This window comes from Plectropomus leopardus, chromosome 11, assembly GCF_008729295.1.
Source record: "Plectropomus leopardus isolate mb chromosome 11, YSFRI_Pleo_2.0, whole genome shotgun sequence".
Lineage (NCBI taxonomy): Eukaryota > Metazoa > Chordata > Actinopteri > Perciformes > Serranidae > Plectropomus > Plectropomus leopardus.
This window is the reverse complement of record NC_056473.1, coordinates 17,611,848-17,624,736: the sequence shown is the minus strand read 5'-3', so window position 1 is coordinate 17,624,736 and position 12,889 is coordinate 17,611,848.

Here is a 12,889-nt window from a genome sequence, read left to right as displayed (position 1 = left end):
ATAGTTGGAAAAATGAGGGAAAAAAACTGTGGGGTGAGAAATGGAGGGATAGTCATGGTACAGCGACCATTAAAGATAACCAAACAGACATATCAGCACAGCAGCAAACCAAAAACACAACACAAACATGAAAAATAAAAATGGCACTTACTTTTTGTAGATCTTGCTGGGCGGTCTGCAGGAACTTGATGTGGAAACTGGAGGATCGTGCCCTTGAGCAAGGCACTGAAGCTGTAACTGCTTGGAGCTCTGAGTATGTGTCAGCTCCCTCAGTCTGACATCGCTCTGCAACTACGCATGTCTAAAGGTCCTGTGTGTGCATGTGTGTGTGTTTTTGTGTATACATAATAATAACAGAGTGTAATATTCAATTTCAACAATTATTGTATCATATAGATCTAAACTAATAGATCCAAGCAGATGGACACAGATAGTCATAGCATGGCGGCCGTGACAGATAATCAAACCAACCATACACAACACAAAACCACCACCTCAGCATAATATCTCACATTTTTGTCAGTTATTATTCTTATTCTGTATTTTGGGACTTTTTATTTAGAAAACCAAAAACTGTCTTTTAAATTTTGCAATTATGAATGCAAAACTTTGAAGCTCAATATCTCAAAACTGCTCAGAACGCAGATAGAAACTCATAATTCTAAGGTGGCAAAATGTAAATGACACTTATATCTCACAGCAGACAGAGAGATTGAGAAGAAATATATAGATATAGTCAGGGCACGGCGGACATACATAGATAAAGAGGGATGAGGACTAGAGATAGACACAGAGATGGAGAGGTAAAACCAGACATAAGACAGACGTACATACAGATCGGTTGGCATGGCAGCCAACCAAAACCACAACACAGACTTAAAGAAAATAAAAATGGCCCTTACTATTCGTAGATCTAGTTTGGCGGCAGTAGCTCAGTCTGGTGTGGAAACCAGAGGGTGCTGGGTTGGAGTCCAGATGTCCAGCGTGGACCATGTTATGAAATGTCGACTGGTAGAAAGACAAAGAATAAGGAGATGTAGAGGAATAGTCATGGCACAGCGGCCAAAAACACAACACAGACATAAGGCCCATTCACACGGGACTATTATTACCCAGGGACCTCATGTTATGTCAAAATTAACCCCCCACGTCTGTGTTTCGTGGAGCGCATTCACACAGGATAAGCGATGGCTGGGTTTTACCAAAATTTACTGACAACATCTGTTGTTTATTCATTAAAATGGCAACATTGGCGCAAGGTAGCAGTGAGTGGATACACAAAGTTGATAGTGGTTACGTTGTGTGTGAGCCTCTTGAGTCAGTGTTAAAACACTGCAACAATATGAAGAACCAACATAACCATTTAAGCCGACACCACGCAGATGTTTTGCAACCTGTTGCTAACACTTAAACTGTGGATCACAAACAAATGCAGGTTGACAAATCCTGCAGAAATGTTTATTTTGTTAAGTTCGGCTTAGACAAAATGTGCACTTTTCCGAAATTAAGTGTCCTATTCATATTGTTGCAAATATCTTTGAACTTGATGGGAAGATGATAAACAGTCAAGATTGGGTGATCTTGGGTGATCTCAACCTTGAGATCACCCAAGATGACTATCTCAGAGGATAGAAAAGGTGACAGTGTTAGTCGAAGCTTCCACATGAAAGTTTGCCCGGTGAGTTGTTAATCACTGTTAACCTGATAAGCTGTGTCTATCAGCCAGGTTGGCTGCTGTTATCCTACCAGTAAGCTGCTGTTGTTAGCTGGGTTAGCTGCCGCAGTTGCCCGGGGGCTGATGTGGTTATCTGGTTAACCTACAGGTGCCGCAGCAGGTAGCCTACCCAGTGACACCCTAATAGGCCAGCTAACATCCATATAAAGTATATTCATGGGCAACTGGGGGCCACTGCCGAACTTTGTCAATCCATCTACCCATGCTGCTGTCACTATAGTTGATCCATGCACTCTGATAACGATCAATAGGTGAAAAATTTGACACCCGCAGTGCACATAGGCCAGCCCCCCTCATCTGCATAACAAGGTGGAAATGCATTTGGAAATGCATGTGGAAATGTAGGTGGAACAGGCAAAAAGAGAGGTAAATGTGTTTGAGGGAATGAATGGAAGGGGAGGCAAATGAGGAAAATAATACATAAATAAATGCATAAATAATTACAAAATAAATACATTTAAAAATGAATAAATAAATAAATATGTAAAATGGAAATAAAATGGGAAAATTAAATAAATAGGCAGGACTCACAGCAGGTCCCCACAAAGCAAGCTGTAAAATTTTAAAATTAACAGTTGTGACAGAAAAAACATGTTTTTGTGCAGACCTGCAGCCAGACATAGAAACAAAAAGCCCTCTTGCCAAAAACAAAACAAGTGGTTGCTGTTGTTTGTGTGAATGGCTAAGCTCATTGCCATCTGCATCCTCATGAATACTAATGCATGGCAGCAGAGGCTTCAGTCCTTTGAAGTTTTGATGCTATTAGCAGCAGAATTCTCTCCTCTGAAAACATCACAATGGAGGAGTAATTACACAATGATTACGGCTTTATAATGAAAAGAAAACTGGTGTTCTTGGGCCTCGTTCAGCTGCTGTCAATTGTTTGAAGGAAACAAAAAGGTTTTCGATCTTTCGGTTGGGGAGCTGATGCAATACGATATGATAAGGTATGATACGATACGATACGATACGATACGATACGATATACTTTATTGTTCCTTTACAGCAGTTTGTCTTGGACTCAGATGCTGTGCCAATAAATGCATTTACAGTTACAATAAAGCAAACTTCATATGAACAAGACAGCTAAAGATCCAGAACGCACATACAAAGTATTGCAAATTAATTGCAGATAACACACATTACACACACCCAGCAGTAAAACATTTGAAACTATTGCAATGCAGCCTTCAACAGCACTGTTTAAAAGTTCAATGAATGTAGGAACAATGCAAGTTTTTAAAGTGGTTGAGTTTGCAGTGGGGACCTCTGTACTGCAACCTGCTGTAAAATCTTTAACAATGGGCCTCATGCAAGAAACTACATACAAACAAATTTTACCTATGAGAAAAGCAAAACTAAGAAAACGTTGGTGAATCCCAAAAATCAATGGGTACTAACAAGATTAGAACAATTCTGGATATGAGAAAAAATAAGAGAAGAGAAAATTTTACGAATGGTCCAGAGCACTTGGGTCAGTACGGGGTATAAAGACACAAGTTGCTATTTAAAAAATATATATATTTTAAAAGGTAGCTATTATACAGTGATGACAAAGAATGACAAAGAGTTATTTTAATTGCAGCCATAAAGAGCTGGAAGAGAAGAAGTTTCAGGCTTCATTAGAAACCCTCTCTCACCTTTTAACTGCTGTGAGAGCGAGTTGCTGGAGGAGGCTGATTGACAACACGCTAATTAACCAATCAAGGAGTGCGTGGCGAGCAGTCACCTGTGTGGTCACTCTGAGTGCAATTACCTTCTGCCTGCTCCCCTGCTTCCTGTTCAGCCAATCTGTCGGCCTCCAAGAACCTAATGACCCGCTAATAAGACAAGCGCTCCGGAGTCCATCTTAATGAAAATCAGCCGACCTCCTCCCTCTTTGCTCTCCTCTCAATGTTGCCGTGGATCATTGAAGCTGGTCCTCGACCTTTTGTCACCTCAGCGCGCTGCGAAGCCATGTGGCGTTGGAGATTATTAAAAAGGGAAGATGATTTCCTGAAGAGGCCGTTGGACTTAATTCTCTCCCCTGAAAGGGAAATGAGCTGGTGGGGTATGGCCGCCTCTCAGCACGAAATGAAAAACCTGCTCTTTGATTTTTTCCCCCCTCATCTCTCGATCCCCAGGTCATTATTGGATGTGATTGGATGAAAATGGTGGGTCTGCCTATCTGTCCCGCTGAAACGTTGTCACTCCAAAACGTCTAAATCTGGACTGTTGGGTTGGAAATAAAAAAATAAGTAAATTAGAGAACATCTGAACTGTTTCAGCTTTCTATAACATATGCTGTGAATTCAGAATGTGGTATCACCTCTGCTGGAGGATAGTTAAGCTTGAAAACACAAAAAAAGTTAAATATTAGTATACTTCACCCACACAATGACCATTTGTATATGAATTATTCATCGCTTGTTACCCTGAATTATGAAGAAAACTTTGCTTTTCTCAAAGGCCTCCGATGAACAAAGAATCCAAAAGGGCAAATATTCTGCATAAATCGAAGTTAATTGGGACCACGACTAACAGCAGCAACACTATATCAAAACATCTGTTAACAAACTCTCACACAGCTTGTGCAGTATAATCCAAGTCTCATTTATCCAGTCGTATGCTCAGTACTTCCCAGACGCGTCTTTTTGCTGAAACATTACAATTTAAAACACATCAGTACAAAAAGTTTTAAGCATGGCCGAGTCGTGTGCTCGAGTAGTGGGCCGGGAGGTACTGTGAAGAGGTGGCACGATTGGGTGACTGAGTGTGTCTTAATACCAGCCCTGCCCATTTGTAAGACATTTTTCACATTCCAGGAGGGAGGCACTCAAGCCGAAGGTGGGACGTTTGTGACACCAATTCTAATAAAGAACTTGATTCGAAACCCATCATGTGAATGGAAGCACTCAATTGCCTAAAATGCCACCAGAAGTCATTTGTAGTAAATCCATGTAGGTTTTGGTGGCATCTTAGCACGCTGAACTGCCAACAACGTCAAAAACTAAGCACTCGACTTCATCACAAAACAGACTGTATGGGTTGTAGCTGCTGGAGAAGTGGGCCAATTACATCACATAACGTCACATAAAAAGAATGCTTGTGGTGACTGGAGCAAAACCATACAAATTGTCTTTTTTTCTAAATCTGGGTACAAAAAAGATCAAATTCAGGTGTTTTTTGATTAGAGTAGTTTCAACACTACTTGGCACTGGATTATTTTCATTAATTCCTGATTGATTTGATAGACTAACTCTTGTTTGACTTTTTGTTATACATGGGACACAAACGCCTGTCTCCCGGGTCAAAGTCCTGTGCTTCTATCATATTGCTGGCTTTGGTCCTTTTATTGTATTTGATGATGACAAACAAATGTACAAACAAACAACAGAAAAAAACACCAACTTTACTTTAGAGCTTGAGAGTGAAAGTTTATTCTTTACCTTCAAACAGCAGTTGGCAAAACACTCTCCACAGGGTCCCTTTAGTAAGTCCTCAAAGTCTTTTTAAAAATGGTTATTTGAATTGTGCAGCTCCCTCAGCTGAAGAAGATCATGTGATTCCATCAAAAGTACCTGAACAACGCACCCTTTGGTGAGATATTTTTGCCAAACACTGTGTCCAATATTTAAGAAAAATGCATAAATCTTAATTTAATTTATCACTTTTTTCTTAAGAATTGAATATTTGTAACAAAAAAACTGGACTGTAAGTGCAAGTATTGTGCTTACACATACAATTTCAAAATAGGCCTGCTTGTCCTTAATTTTTAGATTTTATGCTTCTTTCTTTTTCTACTCCACTTTTGAATTAGTATTTTACTTTTTACTGTGTGACATTTATTAACATTACTTAGCAGATTTAGATAACGAATGCAAAGTATAATCAACACATAAATTATAAGGTACTATTACAGGTTAAAGCAGTTAATAATATAATTAAAATTGGCTCCAGTTTTAGCAGCTGCAATATTAAAGTGATGAGCGCATTAATGCATCAGAAATAATAATACAGTAATATAATATATACGATTCTGAAATAGGCCCTTCTACATGAGTAGTTTTACTGTGGGCACTTGAAGTGTATTTTGATGCTAATACGTGTTTTACTTGAATGCAGAATGTTTGTACTTGTAAAAAAAAGTATGTCTACACTGCAGTACTGTTACTTTTACTTAAATAAAATATCTTCTTACTTCTTTCACCACTGTGTAAAGCATTCAAATAGTTGTTCAGATAAAAGATTTCAGAGACATTTCTACTTGAAACACAAGCAAAAAAATGACTGAACGACAGCTGGAGCATTATGGGTAACTAGCTGACTTATTACAGGAGGTCACACAGTGAGAGAGGCTGCAGTGTTTTTGGGGGACAGTGATCAACGTGCTATTGAATCTAATGGGATGTTGGACTATTGCGTTTGTGTGTGTGTGTGTGTGTGTGTGTGAGAGTGCTGCTGGGGGAGTGACAGTATATTTTGCAGAGGTATGAATATTTTATGGAGTGAACTCATTAGACACTCGGCCTCTTGGGAGCTCAGAGGAGTTTGTTTTGTTCCAGATTATTTGCGTGATGAATTATACATCTCTGGGATTCAACAATATGAAAACAACACAGCTACAATTAGATGGAGCATGGAGGGCTATATTTACACTCCACACATCAAAAAGCCGCCTGGCCCACTTTACTGTCCACTAGCTAACTTCCTGTCCGTGAAGGACACTTTAAAAGAATATGTTTATACATTGTTATTATTATCAGTGCAATAAATCCTATCTGGAATGAAACCTGTGTAATTCTACAAAGTGTTTCATATGTATTCAAACAAAGGGTATCTGTTTTCTATTTTTAGTTTTCAGTTTTTTGTTGTTTCTACACAAACCTCTTTGTGGAATTTTAGTAAGCAAATAATACTCTCTTTCTTTCTGAGAGAGAGATAAGAATAACAATCAGTACAAATGAAATCAAACTGTATTTTTTCTCGGGCTATAAACCTCTAGTCCATTGGTTGGTCGATATGCTCTCACCTGACCAAATTCTGGTACCTAGAGCATGATATTTAGACACAGAAGTCCACTTCAAAGTGGCAATATGATAATTTGGGATGAGAACATGTGGACATTGTCAACCCCAGAGTAAACTTCTATAGTTTCCAGTATGTTAGAATTTTCTCATCAGTCCTGTACAACGCTTAATGGTGAAACAGACTTGTGCATGCAGCTCACATGGAAAAGTGTGTACACGGTTTATTTTCAGATAATATTACATCGGAGATAACATTTATTTCTCACTCAAGGCATTCTCCTTGCCTGAACACAGTTTACTAGCCCTGGGAATGTGTTCCATGTGCATGTGAAAGGTGCCTCTTGGCATCACGTGCTTGTGCCAAAAGTACTGACAAAGTGGTGCTATTTTACAAGTTTGGACTGAGAACAGGCTGGCCCGTTCAGATGCCGATGTGGTCCTTAGCTTTTAAATACCACCAACAACGCACTGGTTGTTCATGATTTGTTTACTTTATCTTTTGTTCCCCTGCCAGAGCTCAGCCTGCCAGCTGCTGTCAATCAAACAAAGAAACCTTCACTAGAGAGAACATTTTCAATATTTCCCAAACAACAAAAATATTTTTGACATTAAATATAAAAATCACTTTTTGATAAAAGAGAGGAAGAAAGAAAGAAAGAAAGAAAGAAAGAAAGAAAGAAAGAAATGTAACATAATGTGACTAACCCCCTTTAGCTTCAAAAAAAGCGTGTGTATTTTGTGAATGAGGGAGAATTTGCTGATAGTAGGAGATAGACTCCTCTCCCACAGCCATTAATCCAGAGCTGTGTGCATGGCTTTGCAGTAGATGACAGTTTGTTTTGTTTTTTACTGTATCACATTCAGCGTCACAAATACTCTGGAAAACAGGTTAGCAAACAGTAGAGAGCAGCCTGAAGGCCAGTGAAAATGGTACATAGTTACTTCTTTTTTTATATCTGCCACTTATTCAGTGTATTCACTGTCACAGGCTAGTTTTAAACAATGTTTGACAGTTGCTCGGACAGATGATGGACAGAATTTGTGGTAGCGTGTCGTCACATTGTGCCAGAAAAGGCCGCGATGATTGCTTATCACAGCCAATCTGGATCTGGAGCTGATGAATATCTATTGACTATTGCAGAGGGACTTTAATCCGGGGAATAAATGCAATTGTAATTTAACCAATTTATGACAAACCCAGATTATGGTGGATCTTGGTGGATATTTTTCTAGTGTGAAAGAGGTTTAAATAGGGATGAAAGATAATATTGACACATAATCGGTATCAGCAGATTTTGCTTTAAAGTGAAATATTGGAATTGACCAACATGCTGTTTTCTGCTGATATGACAAAAAAAAAAGTAGAATTTCTGTTATTTAACACAATGAATGAATACACTGAAAAGCATTGTATTACATGTCTCAATCTGCTGATGGGCCATCATGGTAAGAATACTTATAATATTAATTCCACTCCAGAAAAGACTTGATGGTCACTAAAATCAGGTGGGGAAAAATAGTGGATATATCAAGATCGTTATTAGTTACAGGCCAAATTAGTTATTAAATATCTGCATAGAGTATTGGCAAAAAGTGCACTATGCATCCCTAAGATTAAATGTACTGTTTTTGGGAGAACACTGAAAGGAATTTACAGAGCAGATGTTTATGCTGTAGCAGAAAAAAAACACTTTAATTCCAGTTTGACTTCATCAAATAAAGTGAAGGCAGTACATTGAAGAAACTCAGTGTTCACTTTTCACTAGTTTTCTGTCTTTATGGTTGGCTGTAACTTTAACAGTGTGATGGGGGATGGGGGTGGGGGATCGTCTCCAATCTCCGCTGGCTCCATTAGAGAGCTGACAGGGCTGTGAATGGGCTGGAGGCCTTGTGGCCTCGGAGCAATCACCACGGCCATTTCACACCCTGCTGATCCCCTCATCTGCTGCAGAGACGAGAGAGGGGCTCCAAGGGCCCCAGAGGCCCCTGATGAAGTCCTGACCTCGCTCTCCAGAACCCACGGGATTAAGAAAATACTCCACCTTCTCATAGTGACGATGACTGCTGAAGTTAGGCGATGGACAAATGGGAAAGTTTTATAGCAGGATGAGAAAAGTGACTTTGGAATCACTGAATACTACCTTTAATACATACATTTAAATGTTTTATGTCATAAAAAAACCTAAAAGAAAAGAAATGAATAATTGATTTTTCAGCCCATTTTTCTGTCAAATATCCTATTGTGGAAAGTTTTCTATTTTATATTGAAAGCTGGCAAATTCACAGATTAAGTTCCTTAATTTGATTCTTACAGTTTAATAGCAAACTTGTAACAGTGAGTGCTCACACACTCCTGCTTTAAATGTCTACTGGAAACGTTTAAGAATGGAAGTATCTGTTCTTCAGCAGTCTTACTCATTATGTCGTGTGGAGCTGTTTTGCTGCCTTTTTTCCCCTTGTTTTACAGTTGTAAAAAGATAGATTTAACTGTCTGAATGTGACTTGTTTCTATCCCTGGTCAGCTCAACTTGTCCCCTGTGGTTACAATGTTTCTCTTTAAAAACTCCTCTAAAATACCTGTATTTGTTTGCCTAAGATAGAAAAACTTAACCTTTCTGCAACTGCATGTTAATAACCATCACTTTTCAAAACGAAAAATTATAAGTAACTAATCACATTTTGATAGCCTAATTAATGTGTAAAAATTCCAACACGTACTCATCCCAAATGATCACATATTGCCGCTTTTCAGTGGACTTCCACCTCCACAAATTTAGTTTAAGGTATCCGTCCAACCGTGATGTCAACAAACGCACATGATGGGATGATGCAGCACGTGGTTATGTTTAGACAACAAGCACATGGCAACCAATGCTGAACGTTAACAACACATATGAAACGCAGGGGATTGTTGGTTTAGATGTTGGCATTAATGGTCATTTATGATTAAATAAGAAACCTGTCCAAATACTGTTAAAATGTGCCTATAAACTATAGTTTTTGCCTTTCTGTTTTTCAGATGTTACTATAAGCTCTGTTGGCTGTCTTTGAATATCTTATTATATAATGCCAATTAAGTTAATAAAAAAATGTTCAGCCTGATGATTTGGAAACTTTGTGAATTTCACTAGAATTTAAATTTCTGTGTCCAGCAGAGTCAAGGTTTCTTCACCCTCTGCAGATTCAGTGTGTTGGTTGATAAACAGTATTATGGGCAGCCTGCACGTGTGGATGAAGACTTTGATGAAACTAGCAGGCCTCTTTGTTGTTTGTAGAAACACGGAAACACACAATCAAAGCTGTAAATGACAATCTTTCTCCCGACAAAACCAGGAATGAGATCGCAGAAGAAGAAAAAAAAAAAGAAATGCCACATTCAGGGGCCACTGCAGCCCCGCTCATGTAATGATCTTGAATCAGAGGCCACTAAAAGGACAATTTTCCTCCCTAGGCTTTAATGTGTGATACTCATCAGGCTCTCTGCCTCAAATAGAAAGTGATGTGCCAGGTCTCTGCCTGTTTCTGGAGAAAGTGAGAATTTCAATTACCTCGCCTCAGCGGCGGCCAATCTTAATAACTTTTTTCTTAATTCGTGTTCACGTAGGTGTCGAGGCGTTGCATCCAGGCGTTTCCCCTCACAACGGGCTGCCGAATACGAGACTGGCACCACTTAGCTCCATCAGAAACCCCCTCCCTCCCTGCTAACCGTCCAGCTCCTGTGGAATAAAGGTCAAGTAATCAGGCATCTGGAAGGACAGCTCATTTGTCATCCCTTGATAAATGCGTCAGCAGCTAATCTGTAGAGCAGGACCCCGCCGCACCGCCCCGAACAGAAAGGTTAACCGATTCAAAACAGGAAGCAATGGAGGACGATGGTATGGAGAGCAGCAGAAAAAAAAAAGAAAAAGAATAAAACTCCATTTTGATTCAATTGTTTGGTGGCTATTTCTGGACCAGTGGATTGTGGGTTGGCTTTGACAATAACCTCCACCCCGCCGCTAAATGACAGCAGACTGCAGCAAACATTAACTGTGACAAGACATTACCGGCGATGAGGCGATAGGTTTCAATGCAGGAAAGAAAAGCTGCTGCCTCTATCTCCCCTCTCACATTCACTTTATCTCCTGCCTCCCTACACATTTCCTTTCCGTCTGCTGAAAGTCAACTTGACGACACTGGAAAAAAAGTGGTTTGACTGTTTTGGTTGACAAGGAATCCAACAGAGATTTGATTGGAAATAAATTGTTGTATATATATATATATATATATATATATATATATATATATATATATATATATATATATGTATATATATATATATATATATATATATATATATGTATGTATATATATATATGTACTGTGTATGTATATATATATATGTGTGTGTGTGTGTGTGTGTGTGTGTGTGTGTGTATATATACACATATATATATATATATATATATATATATATATATATATATATATATATATATATTATAATCACATTTTTAAAAAACTGCCTTCTGGTCTGTCAGAGCTCTGAGTGAACCATGAACTTTATTCAGGGACAAAACAAGTGGGGTTTCCTTCAACTCAGACGCTCTGGCCTTGTCTCGTCCCTAAAGTGCGGCTGAGTCACTTGTCCAAACATTTGATGTCCCATCCATCTTCCTCTGGCCAGTGGATACTGGAGTTGATTGGTGCTGATATCGCTGTATCACAGGGCTACCCAAAGGTCTTAATAGCACAGGAGGCATCAATTAGATGGATGATACTGAGAGCTGGACAGAGTTATAGACTTCTATCTTCTATCAAGTGCTAAAGGGCGCTGTCCTTGTAAAAATATTCAATTTAATTATGTATTTACTGAGGTCACCAGTTTCCATTTATGGTGGGGGGACTATTCAGATTCTTACCTAAAGTAAAATTACAAATGCAACACTTTAAAAATACTCCACTACAAGTATGTCCATTCTGCAGCACCACCAAAAGGAAGAATTTCAATATATTATTGCCATGGCATAGGTAAGTCCAATCAATAAATTTTGTCAACTCAAACTACGCTCTCTCAAAGCCAGAAACCAGACAAGTAAGTCACACACAAATCAGGAAGGATCGCAAACACAGTCCATCATGAAGGAGTGTAATGTTTTTTTGACACCTTACCATGTGCCCCCTTGCTCTAATGCTCACCATCTGTACCAGCATTTGCATTTGTTGATGTCCTAGCATTTGTTGTCATGTGCTTGTGTTGTCTAAACATAACCACCTGCAGCGTAATTCCACCATGTGCATTTGACATCACAGTAGCACCAACCCAAAATATCAACAGCAGATGCAGAAGGATGCCTTAAATGTAATATGTAGATGTATAGGTCCACTGTAAAGTTGCATGATGTGACAAGTTGGGATAAGAGCATGTTGGAATAATCTATAGATCAAAAATAAGTAGATACCAGATGCAAAGATGTCTCCTATTAAAATTGCTTAGTAATCAGCCCTTGTGTATTTAAAAGCCCGGTGTGTCCTCCATTCAGTTGCCAGATTGTCTTTATCACCCCAGTGTGTTCATGCTTTCCAGCCTTTCATCATGTTTGCTTACCCGGTTCTTTGACTCTGCTTGGATTTTGGACTTTGTTACTTTTTGTGATTTCCTTGAATGGGCTTTTCTGCCTTCGCTAACTGCCTACAAGTGTATAACCTCTGCTTTCTTCAGTAAAGATTTGGATTAGATAAACTGTGATTGGTGTGTGGTGCTTTTCTCTGTATCTGAGTCCCAGTTTTGTACTAAAATGTTACAAAAAAGTTTTTAGCTTCTGGGTTTACTGCCACGGTATGCAGCGCACTGAATATATGCAGCAGTGTTTCTTCCCTGCTGGTGAGTTCCTGACGAGAGCCTGGTTCATAGACTTTACATTGTGATGACATCACAGACAATTAAATCACTTTTCTTAGCTCTAGGACAGTTTGACAAATATCAAACCTCCATGGATCAAAACTTTATAATAAAAAGAGTCATTATTGACATTTTTTGCAGTTTGATGTGTCCTGTCAACAGTTTTACAGAAATCTCATTCACAGTAGTGGTCTATGTGGAAAATGTTTTCTGACTTGCAGGGGATTTTTTTGATGCAATACCACAGAATGGCATCTCAAAATT